Consider the following 21398-nt stretch of genomic DNA (forward strand, 5'->3'; position numbering starts at 1 on the left):
TAAGATACTGTCATCATTATCTGAGTTGACCTCTTAAGATACATTTAGACCAATGTATATTAGGTTTGATATAATTTTGGGGTTTATCAGAACCACAGGGGAAAAAGCTAATGGGGCTAAATCTGGGTAGGTTGATGAATAAGTGTAGAGAACATATTCTAAATCTTTAATGAAAGCCTTCAGAGGTTTACATGTGAAGGAACAGGCCTACTTTGCATGCTTGTGAGTAATGTTATTTTTCATAAGCATTACGTGGAATGTATACATTCTCATTTCCCTCTGTACCTGTAGTTTCTTTCTTTCTTTCTTTCTTTCTTTCTTTCTTTCTTTCTTTCTTTCTTTCTTTCTTTCTTTCTTTCTTTCTTTCTTTCTTTCTTTCTTTCTTTCTTTCTTTTTGCAATAATGATTTTCTCTTTTATGAAACACCACTCTCCCCTTTTCTTAGTCTGTTTGGGCTGCTATAATGAACTACCATAGACTGAATGGTTTATAAACAAGGAAGCTTACTGGTCACAGTTCAAGAGGTTGGGAAGTTCAAGATCAAGGCACCAGCAGATCCATTGTGTGGTGAGGGCCCACTCTGGCTCATAGACAGTGTCTTTTCACTGTGTTTTCACATGGCAGAAGCAGGAAAGGCAGCTCTGTGGGCTTGTTTTATAAGGGCAATAATCCCATTCTTAATCACTGCCAAAGGCTCCTAATAGCATCACATTTGTGCTTAGTTTTCAACACATGAATTTGGGTGGAAACTCAAACATTCAGACCATAGCACCCACTAATACTTGACAGTTACTATCTCTGGTCTTGCCCCCGTCCTACTGCAGTGCTATTCCTGGCTCACTGTCCTCATGTGCTTTCTTTCTTCATAACTGAGGTTTCTTGATCCCTAACTGTAGGTTCAGCCCCACCCTAGGCTCTGAAATCAACCAATCAGTCCTCTTCTTAGAACTTGATTAAGGATCTATTCAATCTTGCTGTTTGTCTTTATGTCTGAGTTTTGGCAACCAGGCTCTGCCTTGTTTGAGACCAAGCTGCTAGCCTATGCCCATGTTCTAGTCTCTGAGAAGCTGGATCTGCAGCAGTAGAAGCTGGTTTCTCCCCATAAGAATATTCTCAAAAAATTACAAATTGTCAACATTTTTTAAAAGGTGATTACTACTGTGATGGAAATACATGGAGGAAATAGTGGGAAACCAAAATATTGAGGAACTTAGGGGAGAGTCAAATGGTAACTCTTTTTTACATACTTATATTCCTACCAAACTTCAGCCCAGACCTTTCCCATGTGCACCATGTTGGAACCAAGCTCTGAACCTCAGTTCCACGACTGTGTTGCTTCTGGATGTCTTTGATGTCAATTGCTTACCCGCTGTGATCTCTAAGTGATGCCTGCTCTCAACTTAGATTCAATGGTTGACATGTTCTGATGACAGCTTGCTGGATTTCTCTGACACCTATAGCTCATCTAAAGTACCACACATTATTCATCAGTATATTGGAAAGGCATGCTGTTCTATCATCTTAAATATCCTTCCTTGCAATGTTATCTGCCTGATCTTCATTTAAATTCTTCTACTCTCAAAGGGTCATCCAACCCCAAAACTACTGTCTTTGAAAGGCAGTGATGGGAGTAGTCTGGGTGGTTAGAAGGCGTGATGAACATAACTGGATCGAAAGCCTTTCAAAAAAATGATTTAGACAGTTGTCTGGGAATCTGCCCTCAGAGAAGACACAAAAGCTATCAGGCTGACAAAATCATAAAGCACCATCTTAGTTCTTTACTTGTATGTACCAATGAATAGTTTAGCTAAATTCAGGACTCCATCTCACATTTATCTCTCTTCAACATTTATGAATTAGTTAGTGAACCTTTTATTATAAGTAATACTAAATAATAAATACTAATGTCTTAGTTTGGGTTCCCTGGAAAACAGACTCTGAGATGGAGATTTGTATTTGGGAAGTTTATGGTGGCATGCTCTCCTGAACAACCCCTATGAGGGAGTGAGGAAAGCAATGTTCATGCAACAAAGACAGCTCATATCACAGAGGGGCTATGGAGCTGGGATTGTCCTTTAGAGTTGTTCCAAATTGAGGCAAAGAGGTCTGGTTTTTATACCTACACACTGATTAGTCATTGGATAGGGACTTCTCCCAGCAAGGGGTACAAACTTGAGCAAGTCATCTCCCTTTCCCTGGTGGCAATTGGCAGAGAGACCTGAGCTGTGACTAGTCTGCAACCAGTCTCCTTTGAAGCTGGCAAAGTGTATGCCTGGGTCATAAAGTGTGGATCTGGATGGCTCCCCACAGGATGTACATACTGCCACACATACATATGCATACATAATAGACAGCCATACATATACATATGCACATTCATGCATACTGCAGACAAAATTATACATATCATACATACTTCACACATACATATACATACATAATATATACATGCATAAATATACATATATTGCATATTTCCTTACACTGCACAAATATAGCTATTTCCTGTTTTCCTCCATACTTTGACTTCACCCAGCAATGACCTTGATCTTTTAATTTAAATATAGAATTCCTTAAGACAGAAGTTCGTCCTGTTTCAACAAGAAATCCTTCTGGAAATTCGAAGTTCAAATCAGGCTATTTTATACTCAGCATCAGAAAGTCATTTTAGAGTCTTAAAAATAGCATTCTCCCTACCTCCACATTCTTACCACTACCCCACAGCTTCACCAGAAAGCTTTTATAATAAATTATTTGAAATGTTTGAAATGTTTCTACAGGCACTTTTTTCACAGAGAGAACAATACCTTCATGTACAAAAATCTATATCTCAGCTAATGGCTAAGGATTACACTGACTAAGGTATAATGAGGTCACAATATTAGGTTAATATTAAAGATATTTCTCTTTAGCCTTTTGGGCTAAAGTGCCAGAGTGGTTATTCCTCTGTGTTAAAAAGTCCTATACTCTGTTTTCATTTATAATAAGAAATTTCATTAAAGTAGCCCCCTGACCGTGATCTCTAACCTTGGACTCAATGATCTAGTCCATTTTTACTCCCCTCTGACATTGTCGGAAAACCTCTTTTTTTTTAAAGAAAGGTTTGATGATGCCAGACTAATACTAATTCCTATTTTTTAACTGTAATGAATTTTTTACTGAATTAGTTGGATTAATTGATTTCCTATCTTGTTATGAAAATAATAGGTCTTATGACAAATTATATATTCCTGTAGCCACTGAAATGAACATTTTGAGAGTAAACTATATTATGTAATAAGATTGTTTGAGCAAATTACAATGTGAATCAAATTGGCTATTGAGAGTTGAAGTTTTGTCTCCATCAGAGTAGGGGTCAGATTCTGTAATAACATCTTTCCAAGATTTGCAAGAAACTCTTGACCCAAAACCTCCCTTTAGACTTATTGAGAACTCATTCTCATCACTTGCATTATCATCATTATCAATGACTTAATTATTATCTTTGGCATTAAAGATGGACCTTAAGAAAAATGATAAGATAAAAAGTTAAGTAGCAAACTGAAACTTTTGAAAAGTGTAAAACAGTAGTCAATATTTAACATTTATTGAGTGTCTAGTATGTGGCAGGCAGTGTCCTAAAAACTTCAGTGTTTTAACAATAATGTGATGCCAAGATTGTTTTTGAAATTTTCAGATGAGAAAATTGAGGCACAGAGAGGATATATATTAGGCCCAAAGTTATCTAGCTAGTGACGTTGTGATGTTAGTCCATGAGACCTGGCTCCAGAGTCAATGTTCCTAACCATTACACCACGTTGGCTTCTAATTAAGAGGACTATACTCAGAAGATTATATTTTCCTCCCATTTCTGCATTTTAGAATATTTTCTCTGAGATATAGGTGATTATTTCTAATATTTGTTTCGAAATACAAATCAATGCTATATAAAAAGTAACACTGGCCAAAAACCTATAATTAAAGTAGGAAGGCCAGGTTTCAAAAACACATAGACAGTGATATGTAAGAAGAACTTGAATCATTCCCTAATCTCTCTTTATAAGGAGTCTAACACCTTGGGGTGTGGTGAAGGATGAGGTCAGAGTTGGACATATCATTGTTAGGTGCCACTTTTACCCTTTTCAATTGTGGGCCTGTGGCCTGGTCAGTTATTCCACCTGAACCTGAGGATAGGAAATAGTTTCCATGGACTAATCAACAGCCACATTTGTTTGAACTAACGATATGAAACTGGTCAATACTGACTGATAAAACTTTTCCATCTATGACCTGACTCTTGATTATCATAATACAAATCTGAATTCTACATGGTACCCTGAAGCTCAGAAAGAGTCATTGTCCAGTCCAAAATAACAAATTTATTTTGGGTGTAGAGGGGTGATTGAGGCCCTGGAAAAATCTACCTCAGTAAGAATTTAATACTTATTACCCCTATCTATTTATCTTAACTTCTCCTTTAGAAGGAAAGTAAGGTCCTAATCTACACCACTGTCTATTGGCCTTTGTCACTGTATCCCAGTAGGCAAATAGTGTTCTTATTGCACTATATCCAACTCATCTTTTTAACACTATCCAGCTTTTTTTGTCCGTGTAATATTTTATATAGTAAATGATGTTTTTCTACTGATAGAACATTTTTCTTCCCTTTCATCTCCTTTGACATCCCCTCCCACTTCCTAATTCAAGCAACTAGGTTCTTTGAGCTCATCGCCTCAGGGGAAGGACATGACAAGGTGGAAAGAGAAACCAAAAATATCTTCCTGGTTTTGGTCTAAAAAACCCTACGGTTCCTTGGGGAAACATCACAAGTAAAAGCAGCGCTTTCTTCCCATGACTCCTCAAAGGAAAAACATCTTCCTAAATCTATATTGGAGAGGCAGAGAGACTGAAGAAATGGGCAGAGAGGTTATAGCGATGAGAAGAAAATGGCTGGACCAGAAAGGGCCAATGCAGCCAGGAATGAGGACTGTCTCAGGGGAGACAGTCCTTGCACCCAGGGACTCTGCTAGTTGCCTTTCCCATTGGAGCCCAGTGAGGACTTCCCTTGGCCATGCTAGGACTTTGCCTGCTGACTTTCCAGCAGGAGTGCTATTGCCTATCCCTGTGCAAGCCTTTGCTGAAACCCAGCTTCTGTCCAATTCACTTCATGAAGAAGTCCCTCCTTCCCCCAGTTTTCAGCACCCACAGAAGAGTGGATCTTGAAAACTTAGATCAGGTTAGTGGATGAAAAGTCTGAATGAAACCAGCTCCAGGTCCCTGGTCCCCAACACCCCACAAGGGGGAATACTATAAGGCGTATACTTATGTTAACTTTTAAAATTAAAAAAAAATTAAGTAATAAAATAAATAATAAATAAAAAGTAGATGCCTTACTTTATAATGCTATGACTTTGATTCTCCTTTTTTTCTCTATCTCTTCACTTCTGTGGATGTTTATTTTCAATCTTTGCTCCTTTTTCTCTGTGCATTCTTTAAATCTTAATGTAACCAGGTATATTTTTCATTCCTTTTCTCTTTTTAATTTACAGACCTTTTGGGGGGAGTGAGCTCATCCACTCTCATGTCTTTGACTATCATTAATATTGCAAATATTCTCAAATCTGTTTTACTAGCCTCGATCCCTGTCTAAACTCCAGACCCACATATCAAAGTGTCCAATGAGCAGCTCCTCTTTGATGTACCACAGACATTTCACACTCAGAAGATAAGAATACCTACAGTTGAACTCATCAGATTTCTCCACTCCCAGCTTACTCCTCCTGTGTCTTGAAGAGTGAGACTGCTCATCCCTTTCCAGGCTTTGGCTTGGACAATAGAGATGTAGGGTGTCAGAGAAATGGAGGGAGCACCCCCTATTTGGGGCTTTTTGCCTTTCTGTGCATGTGGAACTCAGGAAGAAGATATCTTACAGGCCACCCCACACCAAACTGGGAGTGACTGCATCAAAACATACTCAAAAGCTCAGCAAGGTGGCCTGAAGAAATTCCACAACTGAAATTTCCCAAGCCACTCTCGATTCCTCAGCTGTGGCTAGGACCTAGGTATTTTCTCATATCCTTGATGGGGAACCTAGAATCCCCTGAGAGACTGGCTGGAGGGCTTGCCAGTGTGCAGTGGGGTTGTTGTGGAGGAGGGGCTAAAGTGGCTTGAGACAAGGGCTGCAGGGTTGACAACCTAAGCTGTGCCCCTGTAAGGTTTAGAGCCAGCCCTGTGTGTGCGTACGTGTGTGTGTGAAATATTACACTAGAGAGGGCAGAGATGGGGCTGAAAGATATAGGAGGAGATCGCAGAGGACACAATATGGATTAGAGGACCTTTCAGCCCCTGCTGTCTGGAGATTACATGAGCCACACACCTTCCCATACTCTATATTCAAAATGACATTTTAGGGACAAGAAGGGGTACAGCAGAAATCTGAAAGACATAAAGCTGAGTCATCCGAAGGAGATTTTTAAGCCAGTTGGATAGGGAAATAAAATGTTGGAAGATTGAATGTTTAAAATGAGTGAAGATAATTTAACCAGAAAATCAAAATACTATAAAATAACAAGTTTAAATTGCTGCCATTACTTAGCAGAATGGTGGTTTAAGAGAAAGATTAGGCATGTTTTAGGGATTAAAGAAACCACATATTATTTGCATATCTGAGTATCCCTTGGGTATGGTAGTAGTAAGTTTGTTTGTTTGCTTCATTAAAATCACCCCTTATATCAAAACACAAGACTTCTGCTTCCTTTTTCTTGTTTTCCACTCCCATCTCTCATCCAAAATAATCTTTCTGCTCAGTCTTGTCCACATCCCATATCTCCTGGTCTGAAGGGGAAAGAGAGGAAGTTTTTTTTGTTGTTGTTGTATGCAAGGGGCCCACCCTGGACTTTGTTCCAGACCCCAATTTGCCTGAGGTTTATTTATTTATTTTTTTTCCTCTTTACGTTTTACCGTTTCTGAAGACAGGAAAACTCTTACAGTCGGAGTTCCCAAGCAGAGGAGAGTGTTGTGGAGTTGTGGTAGTTGCTATTTGTTGAGTATATGTGAACTAAGATGTGTATCAGAGTATCTCTTCATTCTATTGTCACTTCTAGTTGAGCTTTGTGCGTTGATAACAAGTTGTTCAATTTAAATTTAATTTGCATCCCCATTTTTTTTGCTTAGAATTTTTGCAAAAAGATGTCTTTATGATATAGCACTGAAATGGAAAGAAATTCTATACATAGGTGACTGCCTGTCATACATAAGGTAATGGCATCTAAGAGTGTCGAACTTGCCAAGTCTTTTACATCAGATCATAGACTTTTCAAAGGAGGAAGAAGTTGGTGTGGTTAATTTGCAATTATATAGGTCCTTTATTCAGTTATGGAATATCAAAATGTTAAAAGTTGCCAGCTAACTTGTCTTTTGTTTGTTTGTTTGTTTGAGACAGAGTCTCACTCTTGCCCAGGCTGGAGTGCAGTGGCATGATCTTGGCTCATTGCAATTTCTGCCTCCCAGGCTCAAGCGATTAGATTATCATGCCTCAGCCTCCTGAGGAGCTGGGATTACAGGCATGCGCCACCACACCCACTAATTTTTGTATTTTTAGTAGAGATGGGGTTTCGCCATGTTGACCAGGCTGGTCTGGAACTCCTGACCTCAAGTAATCTGCCTGCCTCGGCCTCCCAAAGTGCTGGGATTACAGGTGTGAGCCACCGTGCCCGGCCATCCAGCTAACTTTTAAGAGAAGCTGTTTGACCTATAATAGGTAATTTAATCATGCAAAAAAACAAAACTGAGTTTAACCAAATAGGAAATGCAGAGGAAGAAATTCTAATATAATTTGATATGGTTTGAAATTTACTGTCAATCTTAAAAGAAGTCAAGACCACAGGCACTGGTGAGAAGCTAAATACAACTGCCAAATGACTGAAAGTGATTTAGAAGGATCTCTATACTCTTTGTATTTATCAAGAAGATTTGAATGCAAATTCTGATTTAGGTATTGAGAAGAAAGAGTTTAGATGGATAAATGAATGATAGTTTTAATTAGTTTTAAAGTAAATGTGACATTTAGGGTAATGCTTCTATTTTTCCCTTGAAAGCTCTTATAAAATGGATGGTGTGTCTTGTAACCAATGACCTCTTAGACTCCAGAAAATGTGGAAGTTACGTCTTGTTTCTGCTTTCCAAATAATCTCTGCATACTCCCTACCTCTCGTCATATAATCCAGCTATACTGAACAATTTTTACCTTTGTAAATAGACTATGCCTTCTCAACTTTTTTGTACCTAATACACATCTTCTGCTTAGACTGATTTTTCCTTTTCCTCATCCTCAAATGCAATTTTCCTGGCTCACTCCTACTCACACTTCAAGACTCAGCTCAGACATCACTTCTTTAAAAAATCCTCCCTGACTGTGCACCACCTCCATATTGCATCCTGTGCTTATCTCTGGCACTGCACTTACAGTGCAATCTTATATTTTCACTTGCATCGATTTAACAACACACAAACAAAAGCAAACATATTTTTCATGCAGCATGGCCCCTAAATGAAAGCCAAATTCTTCATCTGGTGCTTAACTGGAGAAACTACGATCCATTTCCATACTGGGGGTGTGTGATCACACTGTGTGTGGTTGATTTGCTGAGCTATTACAGTTTGTTGTATACAGTTGCAGGGCTCAGTTTGGAAGAAAAAAAAAACAGAACTCATTCTATCTATTTTAAGCATGATGAATTATAATACAAAGAATCAGGCCTATATACATTCATCAGAATGCTAGAGGTTTAAGGCTGAATGTGTCCAGGATAAGTTCCAGAGATAGCAGTGCTGCTGCCTCTGTCAAAACAGGGAGGCCGACTTAAGAGTCCACTACTGACCTGTTTGGTTTTGAGTTCAAAAGCATGGTGTCATAGCTGTCATTCAGGGACCAGGACACCACTACTATCCCCACTGTACCTACCTCTGGATGCCCACAGAGCTGAAGACCAGACATTGGGACACAGTTGGAGAAAACCCAGAGTCTCCAGGACTGTGCCTCTGAGCAGCAAGCAGCAGGAAGATAGACTTTTCCTCACTTGTGGATTCAACCTTATGCAACAGAAACCTGGCAGCAAGGGATTCTGGGCAAGGTAGTTTTATCAGTCCAACTGGTGCAGGTCAGGAAGGCACTCTAGGAAGATGACTTGGATGCTGAATACTAATTTACTATATCCACCATAGCAAGGTGTACTGTGAATTTCGAGCAAGGGTAGGACCGTTATTGGTTAATTTTGATTCCTCCTTAAAACCTACACCTCACATAACTGCAAATCCACAATACATTCTAAGACTTTTGGGCTTTTTGTCCCTTTATAGGCTTTCAGCTCCTAACACAAACTGTGTTGTACTCATATTTGAAACATCGTGCCTAGTATTGTGTCTGGTCAAATGAATGAATGAATAAATATATGAGTCAAGAAATCAGTAAATGATTGAAAACCTGTGTCCTTTTGCACTTTTGAATTGAGAAATTCATTTGACTTTTTCCAATTCAGTGGCTCTCGACCAGGGACAATTTTGCCCACTTACCCTCCCACCCCACCCTGGTACATTTGGCAATGTATGGGAAGCACTTTTGAGTGTTACTATTTGGGGATTGGTGGGTGGGTTTACTGTTGGCACGTACTGGGCAGAGACTTGGGATGCTCTTAAATATCCTACATTGCACAGGATTGCTTCCTGTAACAAAAAATTATCCAGCACAAAATATCAGTAGTGCTGCGGTTAAGAAATCTGCTCTAATTACTTCTTCCTCTTACTTTTTGTCTGCCATAATATTCTTATGCCGATAGATCAGAACCCTTGAGAATTTGGGCTTTCTCAGAATTCAAGTCTTCATTAGTCTTTGTTCTCTTTCGGGGGTTTTCCTCCCATAGTCGCTGATTATATGTTAACCATTCTATTCCCACATATATTCATAATGGACCTCAGAGGCACAGAGTGGCCTTTAGGTCCTTGTATTAAAACATTACTAGAGAAAATTTTTGGAGTGTCACTCTTCAACTTCTTTTCTTACTTAATCTCACAGCTCTAGATTTACTAGTAACATTTCGTTCAATTTAGAAAATACCTCAAGAAAGTGAGAGAGGTTATTCTATATTTTGAACCTTGATGGGCACCAATTGTACAGAATTGGTTGATTTTTGATTTTTTATCTTTTATCTTTTTTTTCTTTTTTTAAATACCTGACAATTGACTGGCTAGTAGTCTTCAAGAAAAATGAAATGCTGTTCCTAAAATGGACTTCTTAGAAAAATCCAGAACTTCTTTTAGATTTTAGAAATTTATTCCTTTTCATAATTAAATACTTCTAAAGTACAAATATGTCATAATCGAATAATGATCACAATTAAAACGTAAGTAGTCATAGTTAAATCAAGTATGTCTATGAACAGAACAGAAAGTCAATATAAATCTTAAAGATGGAAGTCTATAAAATTCAGTTTACACATCCAACAAATCTTATTGAGCTTTACCATTCCTCTCTGCTAACCATTGAGAATACCTTAGTGAGAAAATTATTCCCAGTCTCTACCCTCATGGAGCTTACATTATTTAGTTAGTCTTCCTACTGGATAATCACACAAGTAGGATTTAATTACTAAGGCGACAAGTTCTATAATTGAAAAATCACAGGGTGGCATGAAAGTAAATAGGGAACCTAATGTATTTCTAATCTAATCAGGAGAATTTTTTTTTTTTAAACGAAAATAGTAATTAAACTCATACCTGAAAGATGAGTAAGAGTTAGCTGTGCACAGTGTGGAGCAAACAGCATTCCTGGCAGAGGCACATGTAATGGCTGGAGGCAAGAAAGAGTTTGTTTTTCTCAGGAAATACAAAGGATTTTGGATTTAATACTTAGTACTGAGGAGCCACTACATGGTTTTAGCAGAGGCATGATTTGATTAGATTTACATTTTAAACAATTACTCTCACTGCCATGTGAAAAATGGGATCGAGGCAAGGAAAAGTGGGTTAGAGATAACTAGCCAGAAAGTAATTGGAGTAGTCTGGTTGAGACAAGATGGTGACATTAACTGGAAAACAGATAGATTTAGAAGGTGGGGTAAACTAAATTTGGTGGCTGACTTTTTGGGGGTAGATAGCGAAGGGAGATATCGGTTATGGTTGGATCACAAGCTTCTGACTGGAGCATCTGGGAGGATGTGGGTACCACTTATTATGATAGGGAACTCTAGAGGAGAAGCAGTTTTGGGGCAAGTTGGTTAAATATAATACATTTATTTTGGGGCATGCTGTATTTGAAACTCTTCTAACACATCCAAGTATCCAAAATGGAAATACTATAAACATTTGGGCCTATAAGTCTCTCACTCAGAAGAGTGGTCTAGGCTGGAGATATAGTTTTGAAAACCACTGACTTTAGATAATGTTTGAAGATGTGAGAATAGATAAGATCACCTTATCTCATAAGATATGAGAGATGATGTTTGAAAATATGAGAGAGAAGAAGGTCCGAGGCTGAGTCATGATAAAAGGTCTGCATGAAAAGTTTGGGTAGAGGAGAAGTCTCCAAAGAGGCCTAATGATAAATCAGGGAAAACAACAGAAGTAAACAGACATGGAAAAACAGAGAGCAAGGAAAGAGACTATTACTAGCAGGAAGGAGTGGAAATCTGTTACAAAGGATGCTGAGAGGTTAAATAGGAAAGACATGAATATTTTCACTGACTTGGCAACATGCACATCATTAATGACTTCATGCTAGAAACTGAGAGGTAAGAACAGAAGTCAGTTTGGAGTGGGCTGAGAAGTCAGTAGTAGAAGGAAGTAGAAATTGAAGTTATAGCTATAGCTCTATATTTTGTTACTGGGAGAGTAGATAAGATTTTAGTTGGAAATCTGTAGTTCGGTAAAATTTGTATATATATGTTTTAATATAGGAGAGACAATAGTATGTATAGATGATAATGAAAAGTATCTAGTAGAGAAAGAGAGGTTGAAGTTATATAGGGGACAATGGGTGTTGTCTAGAGGAGAAAGTTTCTGAGAAAGTGGGAGGAGATGGGATTAATAGCACATATCAAGAGATTTTCCTATGATAGAAAAACACTTTCATTTAGTAACAGAGGAAATAAAGAGTTAGTAACTGTGAAGTTTAGAATATTCATTTAAGGCCTGGTGGTGGCTCATGCCTGTAATCCTGGCACTTTGGGAGGCTGAGGTGGGTGGATCACTTGAGCTTAGGAGTTTGAGACCAGCCTGGTCGACATGGTGAAAGTCTATCTCTACTAAAAATAAAAAATTTAGCTGGGTGTGGTGGTACATGCCTGTAATCCCAGCTACTCAGGGGGCTGAGGCAGGAGAATCGCTTGAACCCAGGAGGTGGAGGTCGCAGTGAGCTGAGATTGTACCACTGCACTCTAGCCTAGGTGACAGAGACTCCATCTCAAAAAATATATATATTTTGTGAATATATTATATATGAATATATATTTTTATATATTTATGAATAGATTATATATGAATATATATTTATATATTTATGAATATATTATATATGAGTATATATATTCATTTAAATGCGATTCTCCTCTAGAATGAATGATCTTAGTGATCTGAGATTGTTTGCACATACACCTCCAGAGCTTGAAACTAATGTCCACATTCTTGGGAGTTAAAATGTAGAGGGGTATGTGCGGATGCCTTCCGTAAATACTAACCAAGTATTCAGTAGACAAGTTGCCATAACCCTATTTGAAGTGGATTGGCATATATGTTACTGCATGGGCCTGGGGATTGGGAGAGCTAAAGTGGCCATGTATGTAGTACTTACTGGTGTAGTATTTATACATGGTGCTGCTCTCACACTGCTGCACTCACTTTTCACACCCAGTTTCACAAGGCAATTTGGCTTAGGACTCTAAGCAAACAACCAAAATAAAAGTTGATGGGCTCCAAATAACCATAAGAATACTGACGTGCTTGTAGACTTCAACAGGACCGAATAAGACTGTGAGGTCAGTTTCTCACCCATGTTCTGGGCAGCACAAAAATAGAAAGATTCGCTAAACCCCTACGACGCAGAGGCAGTTTTGGCTGTGATCATGGCAATGGCAATACATTGGTAAGAATTGTGTTTGGCTGCAAGAAACAAAAAACCCAACTACACTGGGTTTTATGATAGGAGTTAAATAATAGGAGTTTCTTTTCTCACATCATAATAAGTCCTGAAGTACAGGTTGCTGGTGTCATTTCAGTGGCTCAGTGAGGTCAACGTGAGCATCTTTGTGCTTCTGTTGTCTCCTTATGCTCACAAGTAAGTGCTGAAATTATAGCTGTTACTTCTGCTTTTGAGGCATGAAGAAGAAACTTGGAAGTGCTTACCAGTTGCAGGTGTCCCTTTTTAATCAAAGAGGCAAGCTTCCCCTGAATTCCCTCCAGTGAATCTCTGCTTACATCTGGGCTGGGAGGGTAAAAGGAAGCTAAGAAAGTATATATCTGACTCTATAGCCCCTGTGGTTGGAGGCATCATGATAGAAGAGGGTTGGAAATAGCTTTGGATAGCCCAAGCAACAGTGTCACTTAACAACAGGAGCCACAGGATACCCAGGGCGAGACAGTAGTTCTCAAGGAGAGAAAAGCATTGAACCGCTTGGTAGTGTCAATGGCAAGCCATTGCCAGGGCCCAGGCAGAGGAGGCAAGAGTAACCCCATAAAAATAGCTCTAAAGAGGTTGAAGACACCAGGTGGCATCTGCAAAAGCAAAAAGAAGAATTTGCAGGGAGACAAAAGCTCTGCAGGCTTCTACCCCATTCTCTAGGAAGCTCGGGATAGCTAATCATATCTATATTACTTACCAACATATTACCAAGAACTTAGCATGGTGACTGGTATATAGTAGATTCTCAATTATTGTTACATTAATTAATGAATAAATGAATCATCTAAGAAAATGGTGAGAATGGAAACAATCAATGGAGTGAAGATATCTCCCATTCCTATGGAATAGAGAAAATACTTGCAAACCAAGCATCTGATAAAAGGTAATTTCCAAAATATGTGAAGAACTCAAACGACTCAATAGCAAGAAAATAGATAACCTGAATAAACAAATTGGCAAAGGACCTGAATAGGCATTTCACAAAAGAAGACATACAGATGGCAAACAGGTGTATGAAAAAGTGTTCAACATTGCTAACCACCTGGTAAATGCAAAATTAAATGAGATATCACCTTATACCTGTTAAAATGGCTGTTGTCAAAAAGACAAACTATAAATGTTGGCAAGGATGGGGAGAAAAGAGAAGCTTATGGGTAGGAAGATAAATTAGGGCAGGCATTATGGAAAATAGTATGGAAGTTCTGCAAAAAATAAAAAACAAAACTACCATGAGAAAATGTGATTCAAAATAATTTAGAGTAAATTTCAAATGTCTTACTGCAACAAAATGATAAGCAGGTGAGATGGTAGATATGTCAATTAGCTTAATTTAATATTCCACATTGTATACTGTGATGGTTAGTGTTAGATGTCAACTTGATTGGATTGAGGAATGCCTGGATGTCTGGTAAAGTATTGTTTCTGAGTGTCTGTGAGGGTGTTGCCAGAGGAGACTGACATTTGAGACGGTGAACAAGGAGATGAAGACCCATCTTCAGTGTGGGGGGGCACCCACAAAGTAGGCAGGAGAAGGTGGGATAAGTTTGTTTGCTGAGTTTCTTCTTCCTGTGTGGTACGCTTGCTTCTGCTCCTCTCACCCTTGGACCTCAGACTTCAGATCCTTCAGCCTTTGGACCCTGGGACTTGCACCAGTGGTTTCCTTGGGGCTCACGGGCCTTGGGCTGCAGACTGAAGACTGCATTCTCAGCTTCCCCAATTTTGAGGCCTTTGGACTTAGACTGAGCCACTACCAGCTTCTCTCTTTCCCCAACTTGCACACAGCCTATCAAGGGACTTCACCTTGTAACAGTGTGAGCCAATTCTCTCTAATTAATTCCCTTTTATATATACACATGTTCTATTGGTTCTGTCCCTCTGGAGAACCCTAACACATATACATATATCAAAACCCTATATTGTACCCCAGCTGTATATAATTATGATTTGTCAATTAAAATAATATTATTTATTTATTTATCTATTTTGAGATGGAACCTCACTCTATTGCCCAGCCTGGAATGCAGTGGAGTGATCTGAGCTTACTGCAACCGCTGCCTTCCAGGTTCAAGCAATTCTCCTGCCTCAGCCTCCCGAGTAGCTGGGATTACAGGTGTGTGCCAGCATGCCTGGCTAATTATTGTATGTTTAATAGAGATGGGGTTTCACCATGTTGGTCAGGCTGGTCTCGAATTCCTGAACTCAGGTGATCTGCCTGCCTTGGCCTCCCAAAGTGCTGGGATTATAGCCGTGAGCCACCGTGCCTGGCCAAAATAATATTAATTTTTTAAAAAGAACATGGGGAGATAAATCCAAGATGATAGTAGTGGGAAACTATTGCTTCCTTGCTTAATTTGGGATTTATTTCATGGAGTTGGGGCTGATTTGGCAGATTAAAATGGTTAATTTTCAGATGGGAAGGAGGACATATCCTCTTCATGTTCTTTCCTAATATATGTCCTGGAAATAAGCCTGTTTAAAAGAAACACATAGAATTGAGGAGTTTGGGATGGAGATGCGTTTCAGGGCTTTGCCAACTGGGACCCCGACCCGCTGCAGGGACTGCAGAAGAACAAGCTGAGGCGGGGAATCCGGAGTAGCCCAGTGCATCATGTCCGTGCATGTCTTTCTTGTCCTTCAAAATATTCTGCACTTGCAGTTAATAAGGGACCGGAATACTTGGCTGGGGAAATTTCACTCCTGATTAAAAATTCCATTTGTCTGTAAGATGAGTTTGTTTTAATAAAGTGAAAGAGAAATGAGTTTGAGACTACCTAGTTCTTTGCCTCATTTAGATGAGTCAGAGTGAATTGAATCTTTATAATTTTTTCAGTCTTCTTTAGACTGCCTAGTCACGTAGTATTCTCAGAGTTATACATACTTAAAATTGATTTTGTAATTGTGGAAGTTCAAAACCTAATAAGTTTTTGTTTTAAACCAAGAGTTTAAAACAAACTAGGCAAGCAATCTCATCTCAAATCCAGAAATCTCAGATCTCAGATCCTAGGGAGCTAGGCAAGCAATCTCGTCTCAGATCCAGAAATTTCCAAAAATCTGAAATTTCTGTCTAATTATTTGTTTATGCTCTTCTTGACTTCCTTACATTTCATTGTTGCAGGTGACAGACTCAGTGTTCCTTCAAAACATGCTTATTCTAAAACCCATTTTCAGTGAATTGAAAAACAACCAAAAATACCCCTATCTCTCCTTAGAAATGAAAACAAATTAATTTGCTTGAAACCACAAAGGGACCAGAATATAAGAGCAAATAAAGATAAGAAAATTGGATTAAAATCCTTTTGCATATATTTTCTCAGGGTGGATAACTTTTTTTTTTTTTTTGCAATTGAGAAGCTATAGGAAAAATAATAAGTAAAAGCAATTATAGCTAAAGTTACTTCCCTAGCTAAATTATAACTTGTTCTATTCACTTGCTTTTGAAATTCAGACCAAGGAACATTCCATTGTCTTTATTACACAAAACACATTCTACGAATAAAATTTTATTCTGTATTACCATTGGTTCTATGGGAAAAAAGTAAGAATTGAAGTTAAAAAAAAAAAAAAAAAAAGGCGTGACCCAAAAAATGGAGGAAGTAGTGCGTATTTGAGAAATGTCTCGGGGGAATCCTCTGAAGAATGAGTCAGAATGGAGATACAGTCTAGGATCAGATGGGTACATTGAAGCAGCAATACCAAGAGGACAGTCAGAAGGTGAAGCATGATTGACAGCCTGAGTTGGACACAGAAATCAGGACCTAGGAAGTGGGATTTGGGAAACGGATGTAGCTGTAAGCAACCACAAGAGGAAGCTGGAGCAGGAAGCAGGGATAACAGGAGGTAGAATCAGGAAGAATAGGGAAGGTAAACACTGAAACCAAATGGGGGAAAGTGACCTTCGCTGGCAAGTGACTATATGTGTGACCCCATGGGCTGCTGCACCATCCTGAGAAAAACTGAGGTGGAAGGAGGAAGAAGGGAGAGACAGAAACAGACAGACAGAGAAAGAGGGAGAAGTCCACTGGTGGAAATAGTAACACCTTATCAAAAACCCAGGAAAAGAGATAGGAAAAGAGAAATAATCCTGTTTTTTTTTTTAAAGAAGATGGCAAAAAGGAAGGGAAGACAGGCTGAGAGTGCTTTTCTAGTTTTTAGGTTTTACATTAATTGTATTAATACATGTTTCCTGTCAAACTCTGCTGTTCCCTTGAATGACAGCCTTCACAGTAAGTGATCATTGTCCTTTAAGACTCATATAAACTATATTATTCACAGCTCTTCAACTTTCTAAAAGTACATTAACATTTACAGGGACCATCTGAGTCTTCTATTACAAATATGTGTGTGTGGGTGCTTATTATCACTATTTTTTTCACCTGTAGCTATAGTAACTAGAACAATAGCACTGAAAATAGGTTAAAAAAATCGATCAAAGATTATAAATCTCTGGGATGTGTGTGTATCATACACACATATTTGATACCACATATACATATGTGTATGCATATATCTAAATCTACATACGAATGTGTGTGTATGTACATACATTGCCATATAATATTCACACCTCATCCCTGATCAAATGCTCAATAATAGAAGACCAGCCTGGCAAATTATGGGGTGAGAAAAGTCAAAGTTTCAAAGGTAATGGAACATGCCCTGTATGATCTGAAGAAAGGGGTTTGGTTGGATTGCAGTAATAGCAGATTTCTTGTCCTCGATCAATGCACTTTGATGCTTTATAAAACATTAGGGAGACTGCACAGAGGGAGAGAAGCACAGCTAAATTTTTCTTTGACTGCTAGGCCACTGCATTTCCCTGGTTATTTTCACTGATTTTTACTTAAGCTGTCAGAATCCAACGATTCAGTAAGGTCTAAAAATCACAACACCCACCATCTGTAGCCCTGGAATCTGGTTCACACCCCTATAGACTGGGTAACTTTAGGCAAGTCACTTCTGCCTCCGGATCTCAGGTTCCTCCTCAGTAAGTTGGACCAGTTTTCTGGTCCTCAAGTCTTTTTTCTGCCTCAACATACTGGACAGCAGCTGCCCTAGTAGTAGTAGTGGTAGAACTATATGGAACATTAATTGAGTATCTACTATGTGCCAGATGCTGAGCTAAGTGTTTTTCCTCATTTTTTTTCCATAGCACATAATTTTACATTATATTTTATGATCTCCAATTCAGAAATAAGAAAGTTGACTCAGAGGATTTAAGAAACTCAGCAAGGTCACCCACCTAGTGAGTAACAGCCCTCCTGAATTCTGGCCTATCCAATATCTGGGTGCTTGTTCTTAGTCCCTTCATTATGCTGGTCCTGTTGTCATGATTCTTAAATGGGGTACAGACAATGTCATGTCCCCCAACCCATAGATGTATCATGGTATTGGGAGGGATTACTCTGCAAACATCTGCTGGGAGATTTTTAAAAGACCCTTGGGGGTACCCCCACTTGAATATCACTGAACTAAGTAATCTTTAAGCTTATTTTCATAGTTAAATTTTTGTGACTTGGGATCCTGCTGTTGAGAAGGAAGAACATTTCTATTGCTACCACTCTCAACAAGATCGAATCTAGCAAAATCTGTTGTGTTTTGTTGTTCTATAACAGCCTGCATAAATTTGCCAGTCACGAGTTCCTCTTTGTCTCCTTCAATAACTCATTGTCTGCAGAGCAGCCTCTGATCAGAAACTTCATTAAGTCAGCTCTGATTTGTCTTCTGATCATACCTCTTAGATAACATATTGAAAATGCCAGCTGGGTCGTGATGGTGCTCCTCTAATTAGGCTGCCATAGGCATAATTTCATTAATACTGCTATAACAACAAATAATCATTTCACTGATGGCTGTGATCCAATTACAGCTTGTACATCAAGCAATTATTATCTTTATATATTTGGTAAATATAAGTCAACTGAGGGTCACTAAAAATGACAGCAGTATCCACATTTAGATTTTCTGATATCTGAAATACATGTCACACCTTCCATCAGGATATTGGCCGATGAGAACACCCTTTCTGAAGCGACTGACGTTAGGAATAAATCTTCAGAATCAGATGATCACCCGGCCACATTTTCATGCATTCTTTTCCTATGACAGCAGATGAGAGTGGGAGAGAAAGGTAGAATCTAAAAATAGGTGGGAAAAAAATTGATGGGATCTTTGACTAAAGCAAAAATTGGAAGAGTCCTGTTGAGAACCATTCCTGGAAGCTTGTGCAGATTACTTAGGGCTAAAATGTAACTAAGGGTAAAAAAAAAAAAAAAAAAGGATGGTCATGTCATTAAATTACCTAAGGAAGCACTGCCTTTTTTTGCCTTTTTTAGCATTTTCAGAGTGCATGGTGTAGTACCTTTGCTCTGCGTGGGAGGAGTGGCCTTGTTGTCTGTAGGGCTGCACTAGAACATTAGTTGTTTCTTAATCCTATTGAAGTGTTTTTCTTCTTCTTGTTCTTCCCCCACTCCACCTCTGCCTCTATCTGGGATGTGTCTCCCCAAACCCCACATCCTTGCATCTCAAGCTTTAGGTGAAAAGAATGGCATGGAAAAGGAGAAAGATGAGAGAACAGGCTCACATATCCTATTTTTGTCCCAAGAGCCCCACTAGGGCAACATTCCTTTACCTACATGTCCCATCTGCGCAACCATCACCCTGCTCCAGTAACTCCATCTGCCACTGCCATTGGAGTTTCATGTCCCTGACAAATAAAATTAGCCTCTAAATAGGTTGTATTCCAAAAAACAAATGAAGGAGCAAACCCCACAGTTTTTGCCTCTGTTTCATCATCTCCAGTATCGTTATCACCATTTACTGAGCCTGACTATGTGCCAAAAATTATGCTTTACATGCTTCAGTTGTCTCCCTTGTATGCAGTCTTCAGTCCCTCATCACTGTAAAAGATGACGTTGGCCCCACTTCAGTCCTTATTCCCTGGACTAGGTTCTCAGCAGCCACGTGGAGCCTTTGTCTCTTTCCTCACCCAAGAATTTCCACCTTGGCTTCCCATCCCTGGAGCACCTGTTTTGGCCCCCACTTGGTTGCTGTTCTTTGTTCCCTGTTCTCCATGGTGTCCTCCACTAGGGCCGTCAATCTATGAAATTTTCACTCCACTATCAGATAGAAGAGAGAATATGGAGCATGGGGGTGCTGGTCCAGCTGTCAGGGCTACCACTATTGCAGTTTTTTTCCTGAATACACTTTGGCATGGGAATATACAAAAACTTGGCTTTATAGTTTTATTAATGCCATTATCTCAGCTACATTGTAGTTCAGTCAGCTTTTACAGGTTGATCAAAAAATCCAACTCTAATACTATTTCTTTGTAGTATGCATTCTGAGTTTTAAAGGATTTACAAATAAAGTTTCACAGCATAATCCACTGATATGTTGGTGACAGTCCACATTTTGAAGGTGTGTAGAAGCATTTAGAAAAAAACTATATTTTTCTGTCTTGAATTAATCTTAAAACACTACTTTTAGGAAAGCGATATCTTTTTCTAAATGGGACTTGATTTGTGTCCCACAAAAAAGCTAAATTAAGTTTTAAATGAAGTGTGTAGTTTTCCAATCCAAATCTAAGCAACAGACCAAAATAATTGGCAACTGGAAATAACACCATTTGAAAGTATGTTTTTTCAGGACAGGACTGATGTCTTTGCATCTCTATTTGTTCACACCTAGCTCAGTTATTTCCTGGTATAGAGTCAAATTTCAATAAATGTTGGTGAATATTGTTTTTGAATGAACAGAATGCTGTTAGTCTCTGTGTTTATGCAAGCAAGTATTACACACTGAACTAAATTATTTATCCTAACTCAACCTCCCTTCCCTCCAGATCCTTTTCTTTGTTGCTTATTTATACAGCGTGGAATTAAAGGTTGGCGAACGACTGTTGTAGATGATGGAATATTGGTTGAGTGCCCAGACCAGGAGGAGAGCTTCACACCCCATCTTATTCTTATCACACTGTCTTTGGATGAGGGAGTCAAGATTTGGTTTGAAGCATTTGTATTTAGCCTGTCACTTTGTTCCCTATTTGTCTGGAGTCCTTTATGGCTGATGAAAGGAGGCAGGGTCCTGAATGGGAGCTGCTTGAGGCAGGGCCCATGTCCTGTTCATCTTCACACCCTCCATTAACATTTAGCCTATGGAGGGAAGGAAATGACCACCATATGTTAAGCACCTACGAAATCAGGCATTATTCTTGGCAGATTATACACATGATTTCATTTAATTAACACAAAAG

The 21398-nt window shown here is 38.9% G+C and overlaps 1 protein-coding gene across 1 annotated transcript in view; it reads left to right on the forward strand.

Moving 5' to 3' along the window:
• Window positions 1-21398, forward strand: part of LOC135969415 (uncharacterized) — a 494620-nt gene that overhangs the window by 211238 nt on the left and 261984 nt on the right. The gene's annotated exons all lie outside the window — the stretch shown is intronic.

The sequence above is a fragment of the Macaca fascicularis genome, chromosome 2 (genome assembly GCF_037993035.2).
Source record: "Macaca fascicularis isolate 582-1 chromosome 2, T2T-MFA8v1.1".
Taxonomy (NCBI): Eukaryota; Metazoa; Chordata; class Mammalia; order Primates; family Cercopithecidae; genus Macaca; species Macaca fascicularis.